The sequence below is a fragment of the Pezoporus occidentalis genome, unplaced genomic scaffold, assembly GCF_034315485.1.
Source record: "Pezoporus occidentalis ecotype Australia unplaced genomic scaffold, CSIRO_AGI_Poc_V1 ctg148, whole genome shotgun sequence".
In the NCBI taxonomy this organism is placed as follows: domain Eukaryota; kingdom Metazoa; phylum Chordata; class Aves; order Psittaciformes; family Psittacidae; genus Pezoporus; species Pezoporus occidentalis.
Genome location: NW_026913295.1, coordinates 1,164,227 through 1,179,250, shown reverse-complemented (window position 1 = coordinate 1,179,250; position 15,024 = coordinate 1,164,227). Strand labels below are relative to the sequence as shown.

General features: G+C 42.5%; 1 protein-coding gene across 4 annotated transcripts in view; it reads right to left on the bottom strand.

Annotated features, from left to right (window-relative positions):
* The window catches only part of SHISA6 (shisa family member 6), a 542,762-nt gene that overhangs the window by 377,561 nt on the left and 150,177 nt on the right, over positions 1–15,024 (bottom strand). The window lies entirely within an intron of this gene.

The window sequence follows — 15,024 nt, the reverse complement described above, 5'->3', positions numbered from 1 at the left end:
AGCTCAGAAGGCAATGGTGTCTAAACACTGCCCCTGCTTCAACACCACCATGTGGTGGCATTAGCTAGCTTCAAATAGCAAGTCTCTGATCCTCAGATGTACTGGTCCCAAAGGCAAGGCCAGCGGGTGAACCACACTTGTGCCGATGGAGATGTCAAAGTGCAGAGCGTGCAGTGTCAGCGCTGGGTTGGTTTTCCTCCACCTGCCTAAAACAAAGCCAGCTCTGGGGCAGATCTGGAGGACATTTCACATGATGCGGCCCTGCCGTGTGGTGGTCATGCTCATGTGGCTGTTTAAGCTTGGTCAATGCAGTGTTTACTGGGGGAAATATCCTGCTGCCTCCCTCTGTCATTTCTCTAAGGGAAACTGGAAGGTTTCCATCGTTGCTAGGTGTCCCAGAGCAGCATTCTTGAGGGGCTTCTTCAAGCAGCAGGTTTGGTCTTTCTCTTACTGTTGTTACCTCCCTAACACAAAATGAAGGTGAGGGACTGAATTCATTGTCAAAGTCACAATGCCCTTCTCCACGAAACTAGCTCAGAACAAAGGCAGTAACTGAGGATCTCTAGTGCAGATTCTGCAAGCCCTGGATGCTTTGGTGCTCCCAGAGGGTTACTCCACATTTCAACCATCATGTGACTGGGAGCAGAATGCATCTGGTTGCTCAGCAGCCTGGAAGCATCTGCTTTTGTATCAGGCATAAACTTCAGCCTGTTTTCTTTGAGCTTGGGGATACAAGTCAGCTCAGGTCACAAAGTGCCCCTGAAGCAGACACGTGAATGCTGAACCATTCATTCTGCTCTGTGGAAGATAGTGGAAGGGCTGCCTGGAAAACTAACAGGAGGCTAAAAAAAAAAGGATTCCTTTGAAGTTGTTCCCTGCTGTGCACAAGGTACTCTCTGAGTAAGAGGAGGCAGCAAGCAGGGACCTTGATAGCTGCGAAAAAGCAGCTTCCCTGTGGAGAGAAAGGGCTGGATGACAACTTACTCTCTGGAAGGAGATGCTGGGATGCAGGCTGAAGGGCAGGGTGGCACCGAGCCCTCTTCCCTCTGGATGTGGGCATCAATCCCACATGGACGATCTCCCTCCTTCCCTGGGCATGCGTCCCCAGATACTGTGACATCTCGTGCCTGTCAGAGGTTGTATGTGTAAGGGAGTTCAGAAGGGCTTTTCAGAACTCTCTCCTACCTGAAAAAATTCAAAGACAGTGTGGTTTCCTTTGGATAGGAGACAGAAGCTTCAGCCCTCATTTTTGAGTGAAATGACAGCATTTGAATTTGGCAGAGACTGGCAGATGCACGGATTAGACTGAAAGCAAAACACAAACCTGATGTCCGCAGATTCTTGATCACAACAAAATGTGCAGAGGTCTGGTCTACAGAATCCCAGGGAGAGGAGCCACAAACCTGTGATTTACACTTCAGGGGAGCTGGGTGCTTCAAGTTTGGTTTCTGACTGAAGTTAACGTCTTGCAAACCAGAAATTCGGAGAACATTTCACTTTGGCAACAAGAATATGCAGAGTTAACAAAACAGGATGTGTTCCTGGGAGCTGCTCAGTGTAATTGGTACAAGCTGCAGTGAAGCAGACAGAAATGTCTGTTCCTCCCTTGGATTCCCTGCTCAGCATCTCCAGTTACATTCAGACTCTTGGACTTTCATCTACCTACTTGCACAGATGCTCTTGCAGCCCTTGTATTGCTCATTATCCTGGAGACAAGGACTCTGAGATACAGTCCTGAGGGAGTCACTACTGGATGGCTCGAGGGACACAACCTGAAATAAAGTCTTCCAGTGTTGGACTAGTTTCCTTGAGGGTTCACCCAGACTTACGGCATCTAGGATGGCCAATAGGAGAAGTGACTGAGTTGGACTGTCAGGATTCCTGGAAACACTGGTTTTCTGCAAAGGTTTGTTCAGCTTAGAAGTATCCAATGCAGTGCTGCTGGATCAGCTGTTATTTAGATCGATCTACAAGGCTTTATTCTACTGGAACGTTTACAACAGGGCCTGGGATAACTGATCCAATTCAGATTAACTAGTTCAGTTACCCCATGTTTTCCTTGAACTCCTTTGGTGACCAACAGAAACAATTCCTATCATTGCCTTTTTGTTTCTTTTTGGTGCTTAAGAGTGCCTGCCGTAAGATAGACACCATGAACTAGAGATCAGGGGTAAGCACTGTGAGCTCACCAATATTTTGCTATTCCTGTAGTTGCATCTGTCTTCAGTCCTTCCTTTAGTACCTTCTCTTTGAGCTTTGATGACTGTGCACTCAGCAGGCTGTAACTGACCACGAGGTGTTAGACCCAGCTCAACCCAATTAGAGTTTTCTGAGTTTTGGCCAAGATGAAACAATTATGTATGTACAGTACCCCAGTGGGAATCTGTTACTTCCCATTATCCTTGACATCTGGTATAACTCAAGCTTAGATGGATGGCTCTGGAATTGGGCCTTTAGGCTATCACTTTTTCACAGGCTTATAGATATTTTCTGCTTCGTTTTAAAAAACCTTCTTAACACTAATCTAAAAGAATGGTCTCTCCTACAGCAGAATAAGAATGCTGTTGGCCAGGTCAGACCAGGAGAGATAGAGAGAGGTGTACTCTGGGCCTGGTATTTCCAACATACAGTTAAGAACTTGCCATGGCCACTCACGAAGTGGATGGTCCAGAAAATCCCAAGGGAGCACTGTCCTGAGTCACTAGGTCCAGATGGCACAGCACAAAACTGTACCCATGCAGCCCAGCCCCAGGAGGCAGAGCATCCTCTTGTTAGGGCTCATCTTGTGAATTCAGTGCCAGGCTGCTCCCATGCTTGAGTAGTGCCAGATACGCTCCTAATGAGCAGTGAGCATCTCGAGTTGTACACACAGGAATGCAACACCTTCTCCTGCATGTTGTTCATTCCAAAAAGCCAGGAGGTAGGACCAATCCCAGCACAGAACTGCACACCTTAAGCTGTAGCAGACATCTTCCACAGGCAGGTGATGTCTGAAGAATGGGCAGGACACAAGGGGTAAGGAGAAGAAAGAAATTAGATGGTGGTCACCCTTACAGCAGAGGCAGCAAGGTTCTATTTCTTTGTTTGTCTGGGGGCTTACTTCTTTATTTCCTATTAGTAGTATTGTTGTTGTTATTATTATATTTTATTTTATTTCAATTATTAAACTGTTCTTATCTCAGCCCATTGAGTATGTGGTTTGTGGCTGTGTGGTAATTAGTTGCCTGCTGGGGTTAAACCACAACACGTACACAGTATAGAATCATAGAATAGTTAGGGTTAGAAGGTACCTTAGGATCATCTAGTTCCACCCCCCTGCCATGGGCAGGGACACCTCACGCTAGACCATATCACCCAAGACTCCATTTAACCTGGCCTTGAACACTGTCAGGGATGGAGCATTTATGCTTTTTCCTAGCTGGCTGTCAGGACGTATCATACGTAACACCACAATTTCTGTTGATGTATTATTAATGATGTTTATTAATCAGGTGAACAAGAAGCAGTATGAGAGAAGGAAAAGATGCTGGGATGATCAATATAATCAATTCTGTGTTTTATGCCTGTTGTCAAATGCTTGTGCTCAAAAGCAGGAGTGGGGTTAGGGTCAGGGTTAGGGTTATTTATTCCAAGGCATTTTCCAGTCAATCTTTATTTCCACTGCTTTAGTATTTTTCAAAACATTTGTTTTAGTTTGCAGTAAAGTTTGGAATGTGAAAAAGAATCAAAAGAAGCCGATACAATTTCCAGCAACACATAAAGAGCCATCATCTATTATTGGTACTCTTTACATGACTATGATTCTCACAAGAAGCCACCTGAAATATTGTATTTATTTTGACATGAGGCAAAAGTAGGAAACAGAAATGAATTTGATAGGCTGGATGATGGGAGCTTGGAGAATCTGATAAGAAAAAGAAGCACGATACCCCACATCTCAGATACATGTTTTAGCAGTCTGCATAACAAAACAGCCTGCAGATGATTTTAGTGGCCTTTGAGCAACGGTGCAAGTATATGTGGTTAACACAAGTATTGCCTTTGCTCACATTAAGTTTACATCACAAATACTCCAGGTAAAAAAATTAGAAAACGGATGGTTATGCTTAAATATAGAAAAATCCTGTGTACCCACAGACATGAACAATTAGTGCATGGTGTGGCAGCAGACACACTGCTCTGAAATCCAGATGCTGTACTATTGTCCAGTTCCTGATTTTACAAGGATTTAGGCACTGAAAGTAGAACAACAGATCTATGCTCAAATTTACCCTCCTGAAAGTCACCATTCAGGATTCCCCCTAACTCTCAATGCACCCACAACTCAATGCTTATAACTTCTAGGTTCCTTGGAGAGCTGGTCCCCTCCTCTGTCTGTGCCCAAGATGAGCATCATATAGCCCATTTGGTGCCCAAAACCTCATGTCTAAGAACTGTACCTGTCTTCTCCCAAACAAACCAACTGCACCAACAGCTTGCAACCTTGTCACTAGTTGTGGCTTTCTATTTTGTTAAACCTTCATATTTACTTTCTTTACCTGCAAAGCCAATGTCCAAAACTTCACAAGCAGTCCATATTGAATAAGAAGCACAACTAGAAAAAGTCATCCAGCTTCTTCCAATCATCCAGGTAAATAAAAGAAGAAAACCCCTGCCAAAATATATGCTGCAGTAAGACCTGTCTTCAAGATGAGATCTGGTCTTTGCAGGCCAACCATTCCATTCCTACATCTGACTCTTCGGTCATGTAGTACATCTACCAGGCTGCTCAGCACGTTCTTTGTCAAAGCGACTGTGAAAGCTGAGTTCACAGGTCTGCAATCCCTCCAACACTAATCACTAATAGAGATTAATTATCAGAATAGTGTGATAGCAGGCATGGAGCTTTATCATTTCCAAGGGGTTACAATTACAGTCTCACCATGAGCAGCTGCTTTGGCATGAGTCATGTAGGAAACACCATGATATATGTGCACAGCCTGCTGAAGCAAGTGTCCCTGAGTAAAAAATACTGGTGGACTCCTTCTTCCAGGAAACCTGCACCAGCATCAGCTATAAATCTGGCAAACTTCCTAATAGGTTATGCTACCAACAGAGACAGCAGGAAGAGCTAAGGGATGGAAAAAGCCAATAAAGCCACATGGCAGAATGATGTGTTGCAGATGTGGGATTCCACAGTACACTTTTCTCTCATCAAAGAGGTTTGGTATGGGGAGCCTCAGAAAGACAATGGGAGCTTCTGGCACTGGTGAAGCAAGTCTCCTTTTTGCAGATCTATATTAAACTGCTTGATAGGGACACAGCACCTTGTATAGAGGGTGTCTCTTACGGGGAAAGCAGTCACAAGTGAAGTGGAAAAAATCTGGGTTTTGGAGTAAAATTGAGGGGACCCAAAGAGAAGTGAAATAACTCCAGGAATTCTCCCTGTGGAGCTGGACAGCCTGGGTAAAAAAGGCTGTGGCTCTCCTCAAGACTGGAGTCTCCATGCCAGGGTGAACATCAACAGGCTGGAGAGAGCACAGGGAAGACCAACGCAGAACTGGTGGTGAATTGAGAGCAAGGAAGGTTAAAGAAAAACCTGCCATTTGGAGAGGTGTAGGGGCACATGTCATGGAAACAATAAAAGAGCTTGGGGCAACACAGCAGAACATGAGAGCACAAAGTTTCTCAAGAAAAGCATTTAGCTAGACTTGAAGAGGGACAAGGGATTATGAATGGATTATGGTCATAGCATTGCCTACACTAGGTATGACCAGACCAGATTCTTTGAGACACTTTCATCCTTCAAACAGACAGATCACCACACCTGCCAGAGACTGGAGAGGAGGCTGCAGGGTTCTGGTCAACACTGAACTGCTGAGATGCTGTGTTTGGGATTGATGGATGGCTGCAAGGCAGCTTCTGCTGTTGTAGCAGGCCACACATGGATATCTGATTTACAGAAAGTAATCTCCAGAGACTCAAAGCATAGCAAACCATGATAGTATGGGCATTGCTACCTTACTAGATCACAATACCAACGAAAATACAGCTTGTGGTGGAATCACCATCCCTGGGAGTGTTCAAAAAACGTGTAGACAAGGCCCGCAGTGACATGGGTTAGTGGTGGCCTTGGCAGTGCTGAGGTAATGGTTGGACTTGATCTTAAAGGTCTTTTCCAACCTAGTTGATGCTGTGATTCTTCTTCAACTGACAAAAAAACTGTTTATAAGAAATATTCTTTTGTATTCCTAAATACAAAAGGGTTTATGGCCAGTTGTGAGTTACAGAAAGCATTGAATTCTTTTGAATTCCTTAATATAACCTGGATGAGAACAAGTTTGGAAAGCACAGTTATTTATTAACTAACACTATTGGACATGCATTTCTATTGAACATGTAACTTTTTCTGTGTACCTAATATCCCAAAGTTCAAATAGGTTAATGAAAATGTTCATATGGCTCAAATGGAAGGAATTAACTGATGATATGACTTGGACATTATAATGTTAGTGACTTGGACACTATAAATATTAGTTGTTTTGGTGGTGGGCTTGATGATATTGAAGGTCTTTTCCAACCTGGTAGATTCTGTGATTCTGAGATTTGGAGTGTTTACCACACATACACACTGAGGAGTTATTGACCATCCAGACCTCTCTATTAATAGATTTCATTTGTTCAGTGTTAATGGCATCTTGATGCACCATGCTGTTACACAAATTGAAAGCACTGGAAGGCAACTTTTCCATCAGAGGGCTGCTTGGATGCAGGCAGATAAACAATCTTACAACAGCAAACAGCAGTCATCTTCAATGACAGCTATTCTAAGTGACTGATCCTCAGATGTGCTTAGTCAATAAACTGGGGAAAATATATCATAGCTCCTCAATACTGAAAAAGAAAATATTAATCCACTTTGGTTAACAATAAAGGATTTTCCTTAATTCTTGGTAACTGCTAAATAATTTCCAACCATTTTTGCCTTGATTTCAATTCCTGGTGTATGAAAAAAATTAAAAATCAATTCCAGCTTAAGGCTTATTAAAGTATTATTCTATCTGATGTGATTAAACTGAAATGCAGAAGGTTGTGTTTAAAGGTCTTGCTCTAGTAATGTCACCAGTTAATTAGAATCCCTTGTGATATCATGGCTGTGCTATCCTTCATTCCCACCAGGAAACACCTCTACAGCAGGCTCTGATAAGCAATCCACCCATTTGTGATGTTTCTCACACATCAAACTGCTGCCTGACTCTACTCATTCATGTATATTGCCACATAAATCTCAGTTTCTCCCCAAAGATGTATTTTATACTTAACAGTGCCACTTAGAAGCATATGGTAAGGAATTTGAGTTTCCAGTTTAATGGTCTTCGCTCTTTATGGGGCACAGAACACACAAGAAGGGTGAGGTGTCACCAACAGGGAAAATGTACTCTTAGCAATCCTGAACTATCTATTTTTGAGGCGAACAGGAGGCAGGTTGAGGCCTCTGGGTACAATCAGCAGAAGTCAGGGACTGTGCAGAAGGTAAGAAAGAGGCTGCAGAGCCCTGCAGGGTGGTCTCCAGCTCACTGCTAAGTGATTGCTGATGGGCTCCATTCTGTTCCCCACGCAGGGCACTACTAGAGTAATCTTAATGGATTCTCCACTCCAGCTGACTGTATATGCACCTGTGGCCTTATCAGCTCCCATCATGAGAGGCTCTGAGCTCATATACTGTCACTGATGTTCTCACATCCCTTTTGAGAGGAGGGGTAGTTCTGTTCTCCTGCTGTAAGACAGGAAGGCTGGCAAGGGGGTGAACACTATCAGATTTTGGTAGTAATTAAATATTTTCTGTGGGATTTTATAGGGTCCTGAAAAGCAGCTTGCTCAGAGTTAGTTGGACTACTTTTACTAAGGTCTTCTAGGTTATTTTGCCAAGGACTGTTCAGCTGGAAGCTGTTTCCTTGCTTTGCAAGAGAACCAGGGTCACACATATACCTCAGACTGGTGCCTACTGCCATGTGCCTGAACTGAAATGCCAGACTTTCTGCACAAGGTAGAGATAAAGTTCAGCACTTCAAGACAGAATGCAGAGAAACCAGTGCACAGGGACTTCAGTAAGTAATGCTGAAGAGGAAGATCTAAGCCTTGGTCCACCTCTATTATTTCATGCCTTGCTCCTGGCTTCCCCTGTGGCTTCCTACACTTTTTCCTCCTACGTGTTAGCTGCAACACCCTTGTCCTCCCCTCACAGTATGCTATGTAGAGCTCAGCTCAGTAAGTATGCATTGAGAAGTTATCCTGCACCAACCCATGAAGAAATGGCCAGCTTGAAAGCTGCTAAGAGTTTGCTGCCTGGATGACTGCAACATCACCAGTGACACGGTCAAGCCAGTGGTCACTGAGAGTCATTTCTTGAGAGAAAGTTACAGCTCATTAGGTGTAGGTGATGACCCAACATAGGTAGTCCAACCACAGCAGCCTAAATGATCAGTGGCCATGCTGGCCTCATTTTACAGCATCAATGATAGGATGCCTTTTCCCCAGTTGACACCACAAGAGAAAGGCAAAGGCTAAAGTTGCTCATGCTATAGAGAAAACATCTCACCATTCAGTGAGCTGGAGCATAAGGCTGAAAATCAGGTTGCTTCTTTGGATCCTATCCCTTGTCTGAGTTCAAAAAGAAACTGCTATTAAAACAGCATGATGACGCCTTGGGTGACATGGCTTAGTGTGAGGTGTCCATGCCCATGGCAGGGGGGTTGGAACTAGATGGTCTTAAGGTCCTTTCCGACCCTAACTATTCTATGATTCTATGATTTAAACAAAGAGGCCTGAGTCTGTTCGCATATCAGGTTTTTCCTGGATTTGGTAGAATTACACACCAAGTCGTCAAAAGGACTAAGGTGTGAATCAGTCATATGATTTGGGACCAAAATAAGGTTTTACTTAAGTCCTCCTCCTGCTGCTAAACACTACAGTCAAGTTCATCTCAACTTCCTATGAGTTTCTCATAAGAAATGTTAAGCTGGTTAAACTTTGATAAAATCAACATCTAAATAACAGTCTCCTCTGAAGTAAGGAGACTTATGCTGTTGCATGGAACTGAAATAAGATTGACATTTGGAGGACATGAAATCTTTTGGGAAACCCTAAAATATCCCCTAAGTAGGTCAGCTTCATGACCTGGATCTGTACTTTTAATGCAGGAGTAGCCTATATTTTCTCAAACTGTTTGGTGAGGAACAAATGTTTTTTGGGCTATAGATTTATTTTTAGTAGTTAAATATGACCTTTGTAAAAGATCCTATAATAAGAACAACAATGAAGCTGGCCAGGGGTGAGTCATAACACAGGCTTTGATTTAGAGATGATGAACAACGTAGCATTTAACCCCTGGTCATTTCTGGATGAAACTAGACACGATTTTCACTTTAGGAATTAAGTCAGTACTTCCACAAAGGAGGAATTTCTTGACAGCACCAAATACTCCTTGTGTTATAAGGTAACGAAATAAACATCACTGGAAAACAGATTTCTTTAGGAATCCAAAATGAAAGTAAAAACCTGGGCAAGGCTAGAGGTTCCCCACTGCCATGCCAAGTCTAGCTCAGATTTCAGCAGCCACCATTTAGTTCTTCAAATCAATAACATAGTAAGCTCCCTTATTTCTTAACTTTTCCCTTTCTAAAATGGAGTCCATCCATCTCAGTACAGAAAGGGCTGTTCTTTCCTCCTCCTTTGGGATACTTCTTACCCTGAACTAAAAAACCTGGCTGAAAAGTCCAGTTCACACAACCCAGCTATTGTAGCAACACAGCCTAGACTGGAAAGAGAAAGCTCTTATCCTTGTCCTACCACATCAATAATAAACTCACCCAGCCTTCTCTGGGAGTAAATCTGAGTTACCATATGCATCACTGTGGTGATCTAAATTCATATGGGGTTCATGGAAAATGAATATATGTTTGAATGTTCTTCAGGCAAGAATGAAATTAATCATAATGTATTAAGTAAAAGATATGCCTAATGATAAATGGAATGGCTTCCCAAAGGACATGGTGAAGTCTTCTTTCTCTTCAGGCCTTTAATAAAGATCTGACTGTTATTAAACCAAATGTTCTAGCTCAGCTATCAGAGGTAAGAAAGCTGCATAGATCACTGGGTGAAGCATCTGGCTTGGTCATTCAGGTCTGCCTAGATCTCGATACTGGTCACCAGTAGTTCCCACCTTCTGTTGCACACAGGGCTCTGAGAAAAACACCTTCACCACCATCTGTGATGACTATCATGGAAGACACAGCCATCACTTTTCTTCCAGAGAAGAAGGATGACAGAGGTTATCCCTTTGCTAAGATACAATTACACATGTTGAAATAGGACGAAATCCACCAGAACTAGTTATTTCTTTGAATGATGTCTAGTGTGCTGACACCAAATCTGGTACATTTGTGAGAGATCACATGTCAAGTCATCTCTAAGTGCTGGGCCACTGTAGCAGCTGTTTTCAGTGCTATTAAAGGACCTTGTCATTCTCCCTTACTTTCTCAGCTTTTCTGCTAGATCCAAGACTTTGCCCCTCTTTTCCAGACTGTTCTTCAACAACTGGCTAATGGCTGCTAGAAGGATGACGCAATTTAGGTAACAAGAACACAAAAATAATAGCACCTTCAGTGTTTCCTTCAGTGCAAGATCAAAACATGCTCAGAGATGTGAGTGCCATACAGCATGTGAAGGTCAAACAGCACTGCACCAGAAGTTGAGCTCTTCTCTGATGTGAGCAGAAGGGTAGTCTATGTGTACAAGTTGCTAAGGTGTTTCCTGAGACACCAGAACTTCACTGTGAGTTATGGGGTGCATTTGTCAGTCTCAGATTCCTTCTCTCTGGTTAGTCCAGTTAATGAAATTGTTGGTCCGGGCCTTGGAATCATCCCACGTCATTTGGGTATCAGCTAGGGGCACAGGCACTTCCTTAAGCAGCCCATGTTACAGTGGGAACACCAGTTCTCTATGCAGTCAATGAAGGATGAGACTTGTTTCTGAAGGATAATTCAGTTTTGGGTGTGAAAAATCACACCCAAGTGATACAAGACAAGGGTTTCATAAAGAAGCATCAGATGGGAGCAAGTCCTCTAGTGCCTCTGGCTACGTCTTCAGAAACGGTCCAGAATACTTTTAGCCTCGCACTGTTTCAGCATGACTCCTCTTTGTCCTCTTCTTCATAATGACTTTTAAATGGTCCATCAATTATCTGGAAAATTTTGCCCTTCTAAGCTTTGAGTTGCAGGAAAAAGGCTGATGTATTGATGTTTGTTAATAGAATACATTAGAAAAGTAAACCAGTCTGTTAAAGGGATATTAAATGTGAGAATGGTTTCCCTCACATTTTTAATGAACAGAAAATTCTGAGTCTCTTTAACTGCCAATAGCATTAGGCAACCATCTGCATAGCTGACTTAAAAAATCAATTTCTATGTGTATTTGATATAAATCCATCTCCAGTTAACACAATCAAGATGTGTGCTGGCATTCTGGTTCCCTTTTTGATTTATCTATGGGAAAACTGACAAAGTACGACCTGAAAGGGGTGATAAGGTATTTCTTCTTTCCTCTCCCTACCATCCTGCTTTAAGATTTGCCCTCAGACTGCTTTTATCTTCAAAGTGTTCTAGAAATCCAGTGCAATGTCAGAATACAGACTAGGTCCCAGGTAAACAAACACAGCCAGAAGTCTGACTTTCACTTCTTTCTGGCTAGAATGCAATTCTTGTATTCATGTTGGCAAGCCCTATCTACAACACTCTTGCTGATTCCAATGGCAGTAAGCACTTGCGGAATCCTGGTATGAATTGTACAACTGAAACTTTTTAATAGCACAGGGGAATACCCATTATGTACAATATTATGGTATATAAGGTACATAATGGATCTAGGGGTATATCGATTACGTACAGTATTATGGATATCTGCGCATGCAATTATGCTTTTTTATTGCATCTATATGCCTGAATGTGAAAAAAATTGCTCCAACAAACACCTTTTTCTAAGGTAGACTGTAATAGGTACCATAATCTGAAGCTGTAACTTCAGACCTCTCCTTAATATGTAAATTTTATCCTTAGGTATACTTCCATGTCTTTTTGCATTGAGAAAACATGGAATAACACGGCAGCTTTGAGTCAAGCCCAATGTTAGGCATGATCTACATCATCAGAAACTGTGTTTCCCATATCATGTTTCTTGCTCCTGTGTCTTCCTAAACCAGTTATTTGAGAGAAAATTATGCATGCATTGGCATGTCTGTTGAACACAGATGTGTGGGTTTCATCCCACTATATCATTCAACTAAAAGTTAGGTGTCTTAAGCTGGTTTTCAGTCCTCCCACCACATGGAGGAAGAAAAGCATCCCCAGAGGACAGCGTGGAAAGCCGTAAGGTGTGATATATCACCTTCTGGAAGTGCCCATCTCCTTATTGTAGCAGAAGTCAGGAGGTGATTGAAGTCCTGGATCTTGTATATTGGCAGGATTCTTGGCTTGTGTAGATGGCCAAAGCCCCCTGAATCTAAGCCAGTATTTCTTTACATAGGTGGGAAGTTCTCTCATTTCTTAGCTCATTTCTTAATGAAATTCTGTGACCTCTGGGCAGGTGAGATGAAGTCAGTATGGACATTTATTCCATACAGTGGAAGAGCCATAAAGGAGTCAGGACAGTTTCTAAAGATCTAAATGCAGTGGATTGCTGTGTTACTGGGCCTCGTAACACAAAACTGTGTGTGGAAATTAAGAGACAAATTATGTCTCCCTGCTGAATCTCCATGAGGAACAGACTTTATGTACTGATTGCCATTTGAATCACTTTGAATTCAAGAGTTTCAGGTAAATGGGATCTATTTATTTAAGTACATTATAAATTTGGGAGAATGAGTTCAGATTAAAGGGGTATATAAATATAGCTGTAGTAGTAAATAGCTCTAATAATGCCCCAATAGCAATATTTTTTTTAATGTATTTCACAAACTCAAGGTTAACTGCTTCAGAAGCTCTTTGAATGGACAATTTCTCCTGTATTTAACATTGTGGCTGCCTCATAACTGTATTGATAGCTATCACAATTACTTATTAGTCTTGAAAGTGGTGAGCAATTCTGGCAGTAAACAGCAAATCTCTCACAATAATCTGCTGACTATTATCTTGCTGAAATAGTTGGAAAAGTTCCCTTGAAAACTAATGCTCAATTCCAAACCCGCACTGTTCATGATGCGAAACGTGACTTACAGCTGGTTGGACCCAGCCTCTGGAGCTGCTGATAGGAAGGAAACCTAATTAATAGGAAGTTAAAAGAGAATGATAACAGCTGAAGTGGGATTAGTAGGGTGAGTTTTCACTCTTATTTCTCTGTGGTCATCATAGAGAAATAATCATAGAATAGAATTATAGAATAGTTTGGGTTGGAAGGGACCTTGGAAAGATCATCCAGTTCCAACCCCCCTGCCATGGGCAGGGACACCACACACTAAATCATGCCACCCAAGGCTCTGTCCAACCTGGCCTTGAACACTGCCAGGGATGGAGCATTCACAGCTTCCCTGGGCAACCCATTCCAGTGCCTCACCACCCTCACAGTAAAGAACTTCCTCCTTATATCCAATCTAAACTTCCCCTGTTTAAGTTTGAACCCATTGCCCTTTGTCCTATCACTACAGTCCCTGATGAAGAGTCCCTCCCCAGCACCCTTATAGCCCCCTTCTAGCCCCCTTCAGACATTGGAAGCTGCTCTGAGGTCTCCACGCAGCTTCTCTTCTCCAGGCTGAACAGCCCCAACTTTCTCAAGCTGGGAGGTGCTCCAGCCCCTGATCATCCTCATGGCCCTCCTCTGGACTTGTTCAACAGTTCCGTGTCCTTTTTATGTTGAGGACACCAGAACTGCACACAATGCTCCAAGTGAGGTCTCAGAATAATCTATTATTGGAGCAAAAGACAAGATACAGACATTCCAAATATTTCATTTGAATGATAAGATTTGGAGTCTACTAGAAAGAAACATCTGATAGAGCAGCTGCCAGATGTGGAAATGACTGCGCAGTGACATTCAGCATCCCAAAAACTCCAAGCATCCAGGACTTTCTCAGCTTTCAAATGACAAGGTGTTTCTTCTGCAGAGGTGACTAGGAATCTTTTAATTAAAATGAGAAGAAGAGGAATAAAAACCTTATGGAGTGGTAAATCTTGGAGCTACAGATCTAACAGCTGGTACACTAGGGAGACATCAGGCAATGAATTTTCATTCCCCAATGTCCTATGATGTTCAGCACCAGATCAGATGCTTTGGGGATGTGAGGCATCATCTTGCCAGTTATAGTCCTTGAAAGAGGACTACAATTACTAAGTTCATTTTAACTCCCTTCCCACCCAGGATGGATAGGCTGGTCACTGTACTACATACCAAAAGGCCTTAAAAACCAACCAGACCTTCAAAACCAAAGTCTTGCAGTTCTTGAGCACCATGATACTAGAATTCTCTCACAGAAGAACAAAGATGTTTGCCAATCTCCCACATTTGTCTGAAGCATATCCACCAAACCAAAACATTGTGAGCTCCCTTAGCAATCTGGTAATTGGCTTTCTCAACTGCAAGTGCTGTCATCAGCTCCATCATGCAAATCTCATGAAAATGCAAAGGAAGAAATCAAATTACTACAGAATTACATCCACTTGCTAGAACTCAAATACTTGCCCAAAAGGACAGAGACAGCACTCTGTATAGTAAATATCTGAGGGAACACACACAGTGTGTACAGCACGGTATAAACTTTGAGCACTATATGAAAATAATGCTAATAACGCTGCTTTGCCCACATTATGTCTCAGCTATTATACAGACTAATGAGGATTTCCAGTTGTATAAATGTAACATGTTCTCTACTAAGGACACTATTTGTAGATTCTTTAATAAATCAGTGTTTTATGCAAGCAAACCCCTTAAACCTGATGTTACAAAAAAAAGTGCGCTATCATCCCCAGCAGCTCCCAAAACCCTGCAATGCAGGCTTTT